A 15464-nucleotide genomic window follows, 5' to 3' on the forward strand; every position below is an offset into this window, starting at 1 on the left:
CTAACAACTTTGATAGTGCTTTAGTAAAATGGCCATAACTCTTTGCTTTGCTACTGAATTGAGGAAAACTAAATGCATTGAAAAGATAATTCAGTTATATATTTTTTTGTATGTATTGATCTCAAAAATACTTCAGAACCTAGGATTTATTCTCATTGGAGTTTACTATAGCAAGATACTACATAAGAAATTAGTTGATAAGAGAGGTTTTAGCTTAACTATAAACTATGAATTACTTGTAGCCTTAATGCATATCTAAGTCAGTTTCATACTACCAAAAAGTGGTGTTTGATTTTGCATATACGTGAATCATGATTCTAATCTTGGCTTAGATTTTTGAGGTGTTACACAATAATATTTATTAAAACTTCTTTCTAAGATATCTCTAACCTTCCTATTCTCGTCCAAGGCTATACTTATAGGATTTTTAATCTTACCATACTACTAATATCATACTCTAATTCTCTAGCCACCAAATTAAAAGGGTTAAAAATATTTTAAGAGCATCAACATCATTGTCCTTATCTATACCCACTACAAGAAAAACAACCTATAAGAAAGGAAAATATGGTACTATAAAGTCCAAATCTTATTGCAATTGATCTTTTAGGACGAGAAAAATCTGATCATGTCCCGTCCTAATAGGCTCCGCCGCTAAAGGCCATTAGCGACAAGCCCAATAAATCGGTCCTTAAAATCATTTTGCGACGATAAAAAAATAAGTCATAATTTCCTTTTAGCAAAGGGATATCTTGTCCCAATCGACTAACTACCTGGTCTTAATTATTCTTTGGCAACGAGTAATCTCGTCCCAAATAGACTAACTACATCATCATAATTATCTTTTAGCGATAATATTTCTTGTCTTAAATAGACTAATTACCTTATCATATTTATCTTTTAGTGATGGTATATCTTATCTCAAATAGATTGACTACCCCATCATAATTATCTTTTCGCGATGGTATTTCTCATCCCAAATAGACTAACTACGTGGTCATATCACAAAATAATAAATTTTATCAAATAAATACCAAATTGCAATCGAGAATCTCGATACAAAAACATGATATATATAATTAGAGACCAGAAATCTTAGTTAATATCCCATGATATTAGTTTCAGAAAAAACATAGAAACCATCCTGATCGAGCTAGAGTATCATATCAAAATTTTCATAAAATTTGAATATATAGCAAAAAAATAATCAAGTAACTCTTGTTTAATTAAGTCATCGACTTCCTGTTCAAATTGCCAGCTTCCATCACAGGGCCAAAAAATAATCAAGTCCTTGACTTTTAATTCCTACTATTTCACCTAATCATGTAACTCCTGCAACAGTAAAGCAGAAATTTAGTACATCGCTTCACCTTATAGGCTCGACATAATTCAAGTTAATGAATATATCAAGGTATCAAATTCAATTTTTAAACACTCAAGTGCAGAGAAAGATCTAAGAGATGAAGAAATAGCCATTTGTTCAATATAGATTACCAAAAAAAACTTTGATAGTTTCATTATACTGAAACTATTCTGAGGACAAGATAAAGGTTTTTCTTTTGTATCTCTAAAGGCTTCAAATCCTATTCTGGATAAGATTCACTATCCTATCAAATATCAAGTAACTATTTTCTACTGACACTCTCCTGCAAATATATTTTTCATACATCATATCTTAGTTACAACTGAACTGAATGCATGAATAATGAGGTTTTGAGATTGTAAAATTCAATCCATAATGCTACAATTTATATACATTAAAAATCTAAATAAATAATATAACATTCAAGAAAATATGACAAGATCACAGAGATGTTTTGTTTTAGTTTCAAAACTACATCTGACAAAAAATAATTCAAAGAATAGCAGACTTCTAGGTTGACAAAAAACCAACTAAAGTTGCTAAAAGTAATACTAATTGTGTAAGTTCAAATCTGAGAACTGTATCTACATTAAATGCATAAGATAGTCCCTTTCTCCCAAAATGAACCACCTACTTTAGCAAGCACAAATATGAATTTTAGAAAGTCGGAATACAATATTATATTTTAATTTGTTAAGAGTATAAGAAATAATGATTGGAATATGCAAAAATTCTAGGAGATATAAAGTCCAAAATAATATAAAATACTACTATTACTCATGTCAATTAACTTGCTGACAACTGTAACTATGATGTTGAAGGACAGATGTCAATCAACAACTTTAGACAATATAGGAAGGAGCATAAATCATATATATTTAGATAGTTTTTACGATTCCCAAAATGCTACAGGAAAAATAGGATGGTGGAAATGATACAATAGCACAAACACTAATTAAAATAGGTGTTGGTCTGTGTACATCTTATACTTATAATTTGTTAGGGTATAGGATGTGATAATTTAATTTCCTGTATGCTAGCAGTTAAAGATGCCAAAATGAATTAAAATAATACAAAATAATATCATTCTATTGAAGGAAAGACGTTAAATAAGGATCATGAATAAAATAGTTATCCATAGCCTTAATGTGATTGTCTTTATATTTTACAGATTAAAAATAGATAGTGTTAATGTTATACTCAAAATACTACTGGATGGGTGGTGGATTCCAACAAGACCAATGACTCTCATGTCCCTCCAAAAATTTTCTATAGTACATTTAGGATATATAAATCCTAAGAACCAATACACGCCTGTGCTTGCTGACAACTTAGCCCCTTAAAATGCTCACACACAGAAACAATCCTTGTTACTTCAATGGTTAATGTAATAATGCAAATCAATTGAATGCACATTATGAAATATTTCCAACATACTTTTGGCACAAGAAACTTATCAGCTACATTCTCTCAATCTCAACTAATGGGAGTTCAGTAGATCAGCGAGTGCAAACAAATATTTATAAACAGTTAATTTCCTCTATTATGCAGTTTATTCAGCCGAGCACCTGTTATAGAACAGGGAAAACAAAAACCATTCCTACTAGGCCAACCATGAAAACAGAAGAGCATTCAGAATACTGATAAAATTTTTGCCGATACCTTGATATTACTTTGTAGTAGCAATTCCCTGCTGCAAAGCTAAAAGGATATTAACTGATAATGGAACGTGCACAATCAAACCAGTGGATGGGATCAACAATGTTATATCCTACTTCTACAAGATAGAAAAAGAACATTTTAACAAACACGCATCTCTGCCTTTCACTTCACAATGTTACTCAACCAAGTATATCTCAACCTGTCAATAGATGTCTCAAAGTAGTTTGTGCAACCGAAACCAAAGGGAGAGGATACTAACACTACAAGCTGAAACTTATGAGATCCTAGAGCTTGCAGCTCCCATTTTTTCTCAACAGACAATGTGATAGGTACCAATTTTTAGATAGAGATCAATGATCTCTAGTGCATCCTAATACCGTTGCAAGGATATTAAATCCTTGCAGAGCTTCAAAAAAGAACTTTTGATTGAAAATTTGTAGTCTGACAGAATTATAAGAACATGATTAAAGGGCAAGCAAAGAATCAGAAGCGAATTGGAGATTCATTTAGCATTGAAATTGTCCGTGTATGTTCATATTCAAATACACATGTCAAAGGGGATATCTCATACCTCTGCTTAGACTAAATGACTCTATCTATACTGATATAAAATTGTAAGCATGTATTGCATAAAAAAGAATTAAACTCAAGAAGTGCATTAATGTGTGAAAACGAAAAAAGAGTAACAATGACATGAAACATACAGGCTCATTAAGGAAAATAAAGAATAAGAGAATAATCCAAGAAATAAAGAAAGAAAGGAGAGAAAGTAGTTCAAAATAAAAGAAAGAGATGATATGGGAAGCAAGAAATACTAATATCTACAATAAGACATAGGTGTTCCTCATATTTTAGAAGATCTGACAGCGGAGGCTCTCGATATATATGCTCCTTAAGAATTAAGAAAGAATACAAGAAAAAGGGATCCGACACGCCACTGTCGATAATTTTTAAGACTTCATGCAACATTTTCAGGATGTTAAACACTCCATATCTTATCAAGTCATACACTTGGTTTGGAACGTAACTGACTTCTTTCAACAAAATTGTATTAGGTTTCCAAAGTTATCAACTTAAATATTTTGCAAACTAATAATGTGTAAAACCCAACTTAAGGTAAGTTACAATTATCAAACATTTTTAATCATTTCAGATGCCATACTATTTCTTGGCCAATAAAATAGTTCTCAATTGTATTCTGAATTAAATTCAAGATTAAGATTAGATAGATTTACTTTTGGTAGCTTAAGAGACAATATGCTTACCTAAGTCATTGAGCAGCAACATAGTCTGCTACTATAAATGAATAAAAAAGTGCCATATTGGTGCAAGTATCATAGGTCAATCTCCTTTTTTCCCCAGAGACCAAAATGAAGAAAACAGAACTAAGATGATATCAGGAAATAATTTAAAGTTACTCCTAGTAATAGATTGAGATATATTAGGAAGACATTTGATAATAGAATATTCAAAGAAAAAGTGTGTACCCATTATAACAGTCTCGATTCAGTGCAAATAATGATTCAGACCTAACAGAAACAATATGAGATATGTTCATCTCATGCAAATCTGATACTACAATCTTTATCGACTACAACCATGAGATAAAGAAAAATATTAGACTTACTACAAATATTTATAATGATAGAATCTAACAATATTGATGCTAATGGTTTGTACAATTCTAAACCAAGCTAGAAGATAAAAAAAAGAGCTATAAATACGCCTGTCGAAGTCCAAGATCAGTGAAGAATGTAATAATAGAATTAGACTTACTTTGTATCCATGCTTTTGTGATAACCGATTGAGAACATTCTCGCACTTGTCAGATATATTAGTTGAGAAGACATTATTAAACCACTGTAAAAGGATGGTGAAATGAGATTGTTAAAGAAATAGCCAAACACAAAAAACTATTGTGAGCAGTAGTAGTCACCTCTGAATATTTTCCAATGTGCAGAGATTCCATATATTGCAAGCTCTCTTATGAAGAGAAATTAGGTACACAAGACAGGGACTGAAAGAAATAGAAGAAGATGATGAAATTAAAGAAAAAGAATTTTTGATCCACAATGATGTCCAAAATCAATAAGATGAATGTGATATCTTAACGATTCTAAAGTCTGTTGGTGACATTAAAACTAAAAAATCAGATTTTAAATGTTCTAAACATGTAAAATGGTATTTTAGGTTATCCTGTTAACTAAAAGTTACTTTTACAAAGTAATACAATGAAGAAAAAGGAAGAAAGTAGATCAGTAAAGAGAATATAGAGTTTAAGAATAGAGCAGAAGAATAAGCATTCTATGGTAGTTATCGGTGTCAAGGGGATTCTATCTGCCGGACAGGACCCCAACATTGTTGCATGCCTGATAAAGTAATGGAGATGAATAAATCACACTGCAAATTTCTAGTGTAACTTTAATCCTAAATTTATTTTAAATAAAAGTGAGTAGAATAAAGCTATCAAAGAAATAATTGTAAGGCCAAACATGTATATTACATTAAAAAGTCCACAAAGACATTCAGTGCCATACTTTATAAGAACACAACATTACATCACCATGCCATTTAGGAGGAAAGATTCTCCGTACTAGCATTTTCTAGGCAAATCTTAATCCCAAGTCTAGGAATAATCCCAATCGGTTGGGCAAACCTCAGTGAGGACGCTGAGTCTATAAGAAGGGGTGTATATGACACCATAGTTTAGGATAAGAAGTCCCACATCAACAAAGCACAGGAGAGATGCTAGGTATATAAGTAAGCACACATTACTCTTTAGTTACTCATTTTAAAACTGTGCGGACCTAGGCCTAAAGTGGTCAAATCACTAGCAGGCTAGACTATTACATGCGGTTTTGGGATAGGCCATTACATGAGGTTTTGGGATCACACTTAAAAGAATTCTGCACACTTAAATAGTAGCATAAGGTTGATAGACATAAATGAAAAAGTAGTTATAGCATTCTAGAAGGCACTTATAGTTCTTTTATATGGTCTGGAAAGATGGTTGAATAATCATTCTACATTTTTATGTATAGCTGTATCATTCTCATTTCCTTTCCTCAATTCTTTGTCTGCCTTTACCATCAACAAGAAAAAAGGAAACTAGGCTAGCTAGTTTCAATGCTTGTTTAATTTATTTGGTTAGTCCAAATGATAATCGGATAACAAATGTTTACGATTAAGAATGTTCTCATATTCAACCCATGACGACTTACACAAGTATAGTGTCCTCAACTGTTATGGCGATTGGTCAAATAATTGTCGTTGTGCTATCATCACATATTAACCTGAACAAATAAAACAGAGGTTATAGTGAATCTGCCATATCCTAAAAGATGATCTTCTCTCATTACACAAAAACAAAACTGTTCGGAACACCATAAAGATTAAATGTCTCTATACCCGAGCCTAACTTAATAATAAGAAGGTACAAGAGGTAATAGATTTGATGCGATTAAACTAACTAAAGGAAATGCATAAGTGGAAACACTAATTATTTTAAAAATTTAAAATACCAAGAACTCCATATTTACACCAAGTAAATCAAGAAACCAACTCAGTAAAAATTTAAAAATTGAATCTTTGCAACTAAAATGGCAGTTCCAAAAACACCCCCAACCCCAACCCCACAAAACCAACTACCTCAACCAAGTACCAGAAATACCAGTAACAGAAGAATAGTGAGAATAGCCATTAAATGACAAGCAATATGAATAAAAATCCCACAAAGATTGAATTGTTCTACTAATTAAAATGATGGTTCAATCCCTCCCCCACCCCATATCCCAACCCTACCGTATCCCCACCCTAAATACCAAAAATCAAGAAGACAAGAAAAGCAAGAAACCATTAAAGGCCAAGAACCCAACACAACAAAAATTCAATCTTCAAAACTTTATGAAGAGATAAGAAATCATACAGATAATGGAAGCTGCCATTGGAAATCAAAGAGATTTAGCCGATGATTTGAGCATTGAAAGAAAAATTTTGATCAATAGTAATTTGGAGCAACAATTCGCTAGGGCATCATATTTGTTTGGATAATAGAGAGAGTTTTTTTCTTTTTGGCGCGTGAAGTTTGATTAGAATTATTTTTATTAAAATTTTTGTTATAATAATTTAGCGGTACTTCTCTCTAAATTATTATTAGGGACCAGTTAATAATTTTTTTAGGACCAAATTTTATACTTTCCCCCAAAAACTGCACAATTAGGGATCAAAATTTAATCTCTTCCTAATAAGTACACTTTTAGAGGTCAAATAATTGACTCATCCCTGAATGTTGGTATTAAATAGACCTTTTTCTTGTAGTGACTCCTCTTAAATCATCTATTAGGGACACCATTTAAACACACCTAACCTGATCCACACTTTTTAACTCAAGAATACTAGACTAGGAACACTTATTACATTAGGAACTTAAAATTTCATGTAAAAATATTCTACCTTGGGTACATATCTTTCTTTATACAACTTAAGGCCCTTGTTTTCTGAATGACTTAACCATCATTCACTTATTCATTTCTAGTTCACACATATATTATGTTTATACATTTAAACTTGTTGTGAGTTATCAACTTATGCTCTTTCACACACCATATCAATCCTACTAGATCAATTACCCCAAACTAGTATTATCACCCTCGTACTTTCATATTTTTACCATGGTGATCATCTACAGTATAATTTGTGTTTAGTACTAATCATAAGTCGCTACATAAATTCTATACAACACATACTTTTTGCTACTAGAGGAAAAAAATCAAGAAATACTAGTTCATTGAAAGTGCATGACAACATAGTCAATCTTAATCACACCATCTATCTAATTGTAGCCTTCAAATGTATTTTATTTCGCAATGTCGTACAATTTATGCATTCATTATACATTCTTTTCCTAACTAGATTCGTAAACCTACAAGGTACAATCTAACTTTTTCAATTTATGACTTCTTTATCTTTTCAGTTACAACCTATACTTGATCTTTACTAGCACAATGTCATTCCTTCATAAACTTCTTTCCTAGTTCTAGTATACTTCTAGGTCATATTAACCAATTATCCTTTTTCAACTTACTACTATAAAATTTACCCAAAACTTATTACACTTTAGTCAACACCTAAGGACATACCATCGCATTACTTATTTAATGGATACATGATTGTAGCTACATACTTCAGTAAATCACAATCCCCATTTTTGGCTCCTACACTTTCAACTTGATATTTTAGGCTCTGAGATCATATTTATTCTATTGGATGGAACTTACAACACCCCAAATTACATTATCTCACGGGTAGCAATACAAACAAGTTGTGATATACTTTACCCTGGATAGTGTCATCTATAGCTTATTCTATTCAAGTTAATAAAGTGGACAAATTCTCTCCCAAAGATATCCCCTCAGTGTTTCTAGGCTATTCTTCACTTCAAAAAGGGTATAAGCTCTATGATCTGCATACCAAGGAATTCTTTAATAGTAGGGATGTGTCATTTAAGAAAACTATATATCCCTCGAAAACTATATATCCCTTCTCTCAGGTTTCTACCTCAGGTACCTCTATATTCCTTGTCTTGCAATTCAGTAGATTGCTCAGTGAGTCCACTCCTATTAGTGTTATTGATTCTAGACCTTGTACATCACGTGCTCCTACTCCACCACTAGACATTCCCTTCTTTGAATTCTACTAATGTACCACCCAATGAATTTATTATTGCAGATCCTTCTGAGATGAGATGATTCACCAAACACAATAGGCTTCCTATTTGTCTTCAGGACTTTGCCATTAAACCCTCTAGGACCACTGCTTGTCTATATCCAATTTCTAATCATGTTTATTATGGTTCCTTTTCTCCTACTTATGCTTAGGAGTATGCATTATTCAGATCAAAACAAAAAATCAAACTAAATTTTAATTTGAATTGGTTTTTTGCTTTGGTAAGAATTTACATTTTTTTTTATTTTTTGGCCTTTTAGATTTAGAAAAATAAATTTTGAAAAATTAAAAAAATCAAATAAATATGTGCATATATACACATACATACTATTCACTGAATAATAATTTTTTGTTGACAAAAGAATAAAGATTATTTCTATACAAAAGGTGGGGAGTTTAATTTTTTTCATTGACCTATTTGTTTGTAGAATTAAATTAAAAAATTTTAAAAATTCTATATTTCGATTCTATTTCCATCTCTCCATATCTAGAGAAGAACATATATAAAAGACATTAGCTAAATTTAAGAACTCATTGAAACTAATTGATTCTATTTTGCATCCTTTATGTTTTGTTTAACTTTCTAAATTTTTATTTTCTTTGAATTATTATATAGACGCCATGTATATCCAAAAATAAAGAGTAGAAAAAAATTCATTTTGAACAATAGATGTCTTTCACATCCACCTATAACAATGAGTATTTTTTAAATTTATAAATGTAGTTCAAATAAAATACACTTCGACATCAAAAAAGTGTATTTGTAAAAATATTTGGAAAAGGCAGATATATTTAGGTAGCATTAACGTCTCTTTTGTTAGCAAAATCTCTATAACAATGAGTATTTTTTAAATTTATAAATGAAGTTCAAATAAAATATACATCGATATCAAAAAAGTATATTCATAAAAATATTTGGGAAAGGAAGATATAGTTGAGTTGCATTAACGGATTTTTCGTTAGCAAAATCTCTTTCTACTGAGAATTCAAATATATATATATATATATATAGATAGATAGATAGATATGCTCGCTATCACAGTCATAAGGGGTAGTAAAGATCATTATGTTTTTCTTTGATTTAATATTATACGATATTGTCAGATGTATAATTTATACATGGAAAAACTTGAATCAACTTATACAATTTGGTAAGATATATTTTGTAATATGACGATCTTAGTAAGGATGGTAGTGTGATCTTTTCTGATCTACAGTGTAGGTAGTATCCTAAGCAACAATGACTTGATTGTCAAAGAGGACTTAGTAGACTTACTTATGGTTATTCATAACTTTTGGATCATCTAAATAATGAACTTTTTAATACAAAATTGATTTAACCTTTGTATAAAATAAAACAAGAATTTATTAATTTAACTTTTAGATTTGACTCTTTCATATGATATTATGTTAAGAATTTACATACTTTTCCTTATGGAACCTAATGGTCTCTTAATACAAGGATAGAAAGCTTTAAGTTATTTTTTTCTAATTATTTTCTTGTAGATCTTACTATGACATTCTTTCATCCTTTTTCCTCTTCCTCCAAAATATTTTTTGCCTCCTCATCTGCTATATCCTCTTCAATTTCCTCCAAAGCTAAGCTCAAAGAAGAGACTAGTTTTTTTAGATGTACAACAATCAATTGAAGACTGAAAGATTCCTAAACATCCCTGGTCTAACATCTATAAATCAGCTTCTAGATGGTCTTTAACAAGTGATTATCATATTTTTACCCTTGAAAAAACTATTTCTATTGAGTCAAATCATGAGGATATTAAGCTTTAAATTCAAAGTCTTTAGAAATATATAGGCATAGGAAAAAGTACAACTATCTTCACTTTGGTTTAGTGCATATTGCTGCTAAACCTCTCTCTAGAGTATGTTTATATACCTCACTCCTTCTCTGTCTTAGAGATTCAAGGTTCTTAGACATTAATGATTTTCTCATAGAAATAATAGAAATCAGCCTTTGTAGCGGACTAATTTACTTTGACTGTTTTCTAAATTTTACCGTAGCTCTAAAAGATCTGAATGTGTTGGATTCACTAACACTCAATTTTAAAAAATCCAATTATATCCCTCCCAGTAGCTATCATACATAGGATCCGATAAAAGGAAATTATTCTGTCCTATAATATTGGAGCTATGAAATGTAGCTAAAGGTGAAACAGTCCTTTTTTAAACAGATTTACAAAAATCTCACCTATTAGTTCCTAGACTTATCTCTTTAAAGAAAATATCTACCTCAAAATTGGATATTGCAAGACACAACTCCGGCATAAAAACTTGAGAAAATTATAATTTTTTAGATCCATTATATTTTTATTGGAGTCAATTCTATCTCTAGATCTCTTAGCCAAAGTGTCTCTACCTCTTCATTAGATTCATTAAAAATTTAAACAGTTAAATAATCAATTTCTTCATTTCCTACTAAAATTGAGGCCATTAACTTCAAATCTAGGATACCACATGCTAAATACTCTATAGAAACACTTCCCACAACTGTGATCCATGATGACCAGCTCTAATCATCTACTTACTCATCCTTAGGTGGAGAGACATGAGTTTTAAATCAAGATTTTTATATTGATAAAGAAAAACTTAGAACAGAGTTTTATTCTTCTATAAATATTTTGAATGGAAATAAAACATTACTTTTTCAATAATTTTCAAAAAGATGAAATAAAAAACATTCAAAAAATTTATCATGGATTTTTAAATTTTGTCCAAAAATACATTTCTTTTTTGAAAGGTTTGAAGTCTATGTTAATTATCATCAATGAGATTTTCCTTTTTCAAAATCAATAAATATTTCAAAAGTATGAAAAATCATAAGTGGAGCAAATATCACCTCCGAACTTCCTCATTCATAAGATTTTACAATCACTTATGTTGATAGATCAATTATGGTAACACCTTTCAAACGAAAAGCTAAAAACAAACAAGTTACCAACAATGAAATTGTAAATATTTTTGAACAAAATAACTGTACAAATAAATATTTGCATGTTCTTGGTGAATATTTAATTTTAAAATCATCTTTAGCACCACCTACTAATCCTAAATCTTTGGAAGCTTCCACCTTTTCAATTCAATTATTCAACCATACAACATTCCTATAACATTTACTAGAGAACTCTAAAAAAACATAATTCAATAGTTTTTTCATAACTCTCAATATTCAACATAGGATTATGGAGATAAATAGAATGTTCAATTTTGTAGCTCGAGAAAACCCCAGTAAAAATGTATTCTCCGCTATAGTGGGGTATTTTAGGAAGATAATTTTAATGACAACCAAACTGAGGAAGAAATTCCTCTAGAGTTTTTCCCCATCAAAATTAAAATTTTCAATTGGCGTAAGTCGCAAAAAATTTATTACCCTAGAGCTACACAACCATATGTGCCATTAGAGGAAAAATTTAATGTCATGCAAAATTACTAAAATAACAACAACATCTATGAATGGAATATAGATGGTTGTTTTGAGTACAACATTATGTCCAAGTTACAATAGATGAGGGTTGCCATGACTTATAGGATCACTCATAATTGCTCTAATCAACTTAATATCCATGTGCTTGTCTTACGATTCACATGCCGTCTTAAAGGATGGTGGGGGTACCTATCCTAATAAAAATGATAAGCAAAAGATTTTTTAAAGTGTTCGAGTTGATTCATTAGGATAACCAATTCTTAAGAATGGTAAAACCATTTCCGACTCCACAAATACATTGATTTATATTATTATTAAAACCTTCATAGAAAGTTTAGGTTCTTTTAGAGAAAGGTCCTTTGAGATACTTAACAATCTTAAGTGCAAAAAACTATATGATTTTAGGTGGTATAAGGATTCATTTCTCACTAGGAATTTATGAAAGACCCGGTAGTAATCTCTCATACTGGAAAGAGAAATTTCTAGATAAATTGCCTAAGTATCTTAGTGACTTAGTCATAGAAGAACTTCAAAACCAAAACTCTAGCGATACCATCCCTTATGAGAAGATCACTTATGGTCAAATCACAAGTCTGATTCAATAAGTTGCCCTTAAAATTTTTCATCAAGACAAGATACTAAGGCAATTAGTTAAAGATAAATCATAAATTCGATGATATTTCAGAAACTTTTGTGAGAAATTTTTCCTGCCCCCTTGTAGGAAGAAAATTCAATGAAAGTCAATTTTTAAAAAAGAAGTTTCCACATCCAAACTTTATGTTCTCAAAAAAATTAGAATTCTCTCATTGAAAATAGTAGAATTCTACAAAGAAAGAGGCTCTGATACCAAGTACTCGAAAGCAAACCTCCTAAAATAAAAGGGATGAAGTACGAAAAAGAAGGATAGAAAGCAATAAAATGATAATTAAATATACATATAAATTCAACAAATAAACTAGTCGGCAGGATCGGGCATATATTAAATGATGTAATTAATTAATTAATGTAGGTGGCTATGTCAATCATAGGTAATAAATATAACAAAAAGGACAGATTAGTAAAATAATGAATAAGACACAAGTTAAAAATTAAACTTTGATATTAATATTAGAATAAACTTTAAAAGTACAGGAGATAAAGAGAGAAAGAACAAACTTTAACCAAATTTTTTATGTGTGAGAGAGCTTTTTGCAAGAAAAATAATTTATCCTCTACAAATTGAGAGAGATGCTAGTTATAGCCAAAGAATTGCTATAGTAAAAGGGCTATAATGTTGCTATAGTGATGATATTGTAACACCCACAATAACTTTTGTAAATACTTGCTGATGTTAGACATGTATGACATCAATGTTGGTAATGCTTGGATGATGGCCTTGTGATATCATCTTGATCATCCTTTAAGATTTTCATATTCAATGTCTTTTTATCCTTTATTTGATAAATTTTTAAATGTCTAATTTGATTGATATGGAGTTGTCTTCATCTGATGGAGAATTTCTTCCATCTGTTTGATAAAATTAATTTTTCTATCGAAACTGGCTAGTTAGACAACTACAATAGATTTTTATTATAGAAGTGCAAATTTATATGCATATATTAGAGACTAATATTTTGAATTATTCAGGAACTATTTTTATATTGATGGTATGCAAGCTTTAGAAATTTTTGTACCATTTTGAATATCCTTGGAGTGATAATCATGGTAGTCCCTTATGTTCCTCTAACTTATGAAAGACAATTTTTTTAAAAAAAAAGTTATTTGAAAAGTTCTTACATATTTTTCTTACTAGGGGTGGGTGGGAGAATTTTTACTTTTGGCCCATACTAATCATTGATGTAAAAATCACTGGAGAAATTCAGAGGCCATTTATTGTTCACGGAGGATAAACCAAGAGTATTTACCAAGCTTATTCTAGTAAGTAAAATCATTCATCCAAGCATCACCAACATTAATGTCATGAGAGAAAGTAAAGATTACTCTGTTTGTTATTGCTTATTCTTGCTTAAACATCCAAACAGGTCACAATTATTCTTTCATAGTCAAACTTTATATGAATAATCAAACCCAAACATATGTTATCTATACCACAGTATGAATTAATAAAATATGGAAACTAAAATATTGGAGAATGCATCCTACTAAGTGCAAAATACTTTTTTGGTCCTTTTGATCCTCAATTAAAATTTTACTCGTGACATATATTAAAAAGTACATTTACAAGATTCAATATTTTATTTCTCTTTATATAAAATTTTTAGTTTTTTCAAGCATGCAAAAATAACTTTGATTATGTTATTAATTATTGACATAACCAAATAATCAAATCAAATTTATTTTGAATTGGATTGCACTTTTTCAAAACGAAAATCAAAAATAAAAAAAAAACAAAATCAAATAATATAGAACCAATATGAAAAAATGAATGCACGCCCATACTTATGCTACATCCCTAGCCTCATATTGAACTATTGTAGAACCAAAAATTATTCAGAAATTTGCTCTTGATCCCAAATGGATAGAGTTTATGCATGTTAAGATTGAGGTTATGGATGCTACCTACACTTGGAGGGTTGGTTCCTTACAACTTCGCAAGCACCCTATTGATTACAAGTGTTTTTTAAGCTGAAGTACCTAGCCTCTGTGTTGTTGAGAGGTATAAGACTAGATAAAGAGCCAAGGTGTTTTTTCAATAGGACGAGCTTGAGAGACTTTCTAACTTATTGCTAAAATGGTTACAATATGGTAAATGCTAACTATTATTGTTGCTAAACATTGGCCAATTATTCAAATAGATTTCTGCTATACTTTTTTGCATGGCGATCTCTTAAAATATGTGTATATGACTATTCATTTGGGATTTTATAGATAGAAGGAGTCTAGTGAATTATACAAATTGCACAAGTCTATGTATGGGTTCAAATAAGCCCCATGACCATGGAATCTAAAACTAACTAAAGTATCGGTAAAACTTGGCGTTGTTTAGAGATATCATGCCTATTCTCTATTCACAAGATAGACTAAGCATGATCTAGTAGTAGTTCTTGTCTATGTTGATGATGCACTAATTAATAAGTCATATGATAACCAAAATAAAGAATAATAAAGCTGAAATTTAATATGAAGGATCTAAGTGAACAAAAGTTCTTTCTTGGGATAGAGTGTAATACATCAAAGTATTGTATTATCATATTTTGGTGTAAATATGCTTTTGAACTTATCCCTAAAATGGGTTCGAGTGGATCTAAATAGTTTATGATCCTTTAAATTCTAACA

Source organism: Capsicum annuum, chromosome 7 (assembly GCF_002878395.1).
Source record: "Capsicum annuum cultivar UCD-10X-F1 chromosome 7, UCD10Xv1.1, whole genome shotgun sequence".
NCBI lineage: Eukaryota > Viridiplantae > Streptophyta > Magnoliopsida > Solanales > Solanaceae > Capsicum > Capsicum annuum.